Source organism: Limulus polyphemus, unplaced genomic scaffold (genome assembly GCF_000517525.1).
Source record: "Limulus polyphemus unplaced genomic scaffold, Limulus_polyphemus-2.1.2 Scaffold85, whole genome shotgun sequence".
Taxonomy (NCBI): Eukaryota; Metazoa; Arthropoda; class Merostomata; order Xiphosura; family Limulidae; genus Limulus; species Limulus polyphemus.
The window spans coordinates 1,225,516-1,227,963 of NW_013665695.1; the positions used below are offsets into that span (position 1 = coordinate 1,225,516).

At 28.6% G+C, this 2,448-nt stretch overlaps 1 protein-coding gene across 4 annotated transcripts in view; it reads left to right on the plus strand.

Moving 5' to 3' along the window:
* LOC106468097 (formin-binding protein 1 homolog) overlaps positions 1-2,448 on the plus strand; it is an 84,424-nt gene that overhangs the window by 64,315 nt on the left and 17,661 nt on the right. The gene's annotated exons all lie outside the window — the stretch shown is intronic.

The window sequence follows — 2,448 nt, forward strand, 5'->3', positions numbered from 1 at the left end:
AATTTATACTAGAAATTAAGGAAATTATCAAACGAGAATATACGTAACTGCTCTTATCACACAGTTAGAAAGCCAGGTAAATTATGATAGTTATAAAGCATTATTTGTTTTGTGCATATTATTAGTCTGTGTTCTTAAGTGCATTATTTAATTAAATAAAAATTTAGTGTATTATTACCATTAGTTTAAGAAGTAGGCTTAACTTTCATCAATAGTCAAACAGCAAAAAAAAGGGGGACACATGTAATTACCATATTTCTTTTTTTTTATCATGTATGTTTTTATATATTAGAAAAGATAATGAAAAATAATAATAATTCTCATGAGGTATGCTTGTGTATTTACCAAGTTATTTACAGCTTGTGTGGCAAGATTATTAGTTAGGTGTGTCAAAGGGTAATGAAACAATAAAACTTAAGTATAAACAGATGGATTCTCTTACAAGCTTTAAGCTATTTAGGATTAACAACTGTAGTTTCATGTTACAATCTGCAGTCATTATAGAGAGTGAAAAAGGTAATTTAGATTTATTTCATATTTTTTATGGTATTTATTAGATCATTGAAATTGACTGAGTGCATATAGTTAGGGTAGATAAAATAACATAAAATATGGAGTTTTACTGAAACAACATTAAATTTTATATTTATTTAGGAGATCTTAGAAATAATACAAATGAAATTTGACAATTTTTAGGTGAAGAAAAATATTTTTAATCTTAACATTAAAAAACACTTTGAGTACAGTATAGTCAACAACTTGACTTCATATATTCACAGATAAATTTTTAGTAAAAGTACTTAAATAATCAGATTTTTTTGTGTATGAAAAACTTATAATGTTTACTGAAATCTTGCCAGATTTCATGAAGATATACAAAATGTATTAAGAGTTATAGTAAAGAAACAGATGGCAACTTTGGGGTCACAAAGTTGGTGTAATTCACTGAACCTGCAGTGACAAGGATAATTGAACTTGTGACTCTAATCCATATCACCTGGTTGCTCAAAGTTAGATTGAGTTTGTAGTTGTCGGTTGCTAAATTGCATTTTTATAGCTCATACCACATGCAGTAAATCAAGAATGAATTGAATTTTGAAGTCACTACAATGTAGCTTATACCACTCAATATCTCAGCATTACTGTACATTGAATTTATAGTCATGAGTCATATAGCAGTTACTAAACTCTCCATTAACTTTGCTCAAGCACTTAAACCACCCAGTACCTCAGCACTATTGAACCTGCAGTCATGGCTTTAAAATTAAATCATAACTACTGTCATAACTCCTACAATGCAGTAAGTAATACTTAATTTATACATGCAGTTCCTTAAAGTATTGATGCTTAATTTAATAAATGGTTTTAACTTTTTAAGAATTAGTGATTAAACTGTGGTGTTATACAGAATTGTGTAGTATTGGCATCAAAGCTTAATCCTGACTTTTAGTATCCCAAGCATTAGTTTGAGTTATTGAAAGCTTAATATTAACTTTTGGTATCCCAAGCATTGGTTTGAGTTATTGAAAGCTTAATCTCATCTACTAGTATCCCAAGCATTATGTTCAGCTTTAGTTCCAGTTTCAGTTACTGAAACATAAAAACCCTCACCTGAATGTATGCATTTTCATATCTGTGTTTATTCCTCATTACTGTTTATTTAAAAAGCAATGAATGCTTTGCATGCCTTATTCCTATCAGTTTGTTTTTATTTTGTTTGTCATGCTTAGAACATCCATCCCTTGTATGTATCCCAGTAGTAAATGCATAATGTTCTTCCCTGTGATTTTTGATGTAATGATTATTCATAATAAATTTGCTTTGTTTTGAGTGGAAATAAATCTGCTGGAATCTGCCACCAGATCTCTCTCAGGCATTGTACAAAGCATAGCTGTTGAAGTATTTAAACATGAGAAATGTGATCTTTTTGAACATTTATCATGATCTGTTTTTTATGCTTTGCCAAAAACCTGGTGACAGCTTCATTTTGATCTGTTTCCCTATTTTTATTTTGTTTGTTTGTATTCTGTATGCTTTGCCTTGAACAGTTTAGAATTGAAACTTGAAAGATAATTTTGTATACAAGCATGTTTTTTTCTTTTTTTTTTCAAGATAAATTGGTATTTATATAGATAAGATATAAATTGTCTAATAAGTGTTGGAACTATTGTCTCATAAGCTGAAAAAAGCTTATTGCATGTATTTTAAATACATACTGATATGCTATTACCAAATTGAGTAACAGGAAATTCTACATCCTAGAACTTGCATTATGTTCAGAATTGAAAGTAACAGCTAATTACTAAGACATGAATAGCCATTGCTTGAGATCAAGTTTCTGTTTTTTTTTTTTTCAAAGTCAGATACTTAAGTTTTGTGATATTCTTTTTAGTTTTATATTTGCTATACTATATCAGCTGTAACCTTGAATGTAAAAAAAAAAAAAAA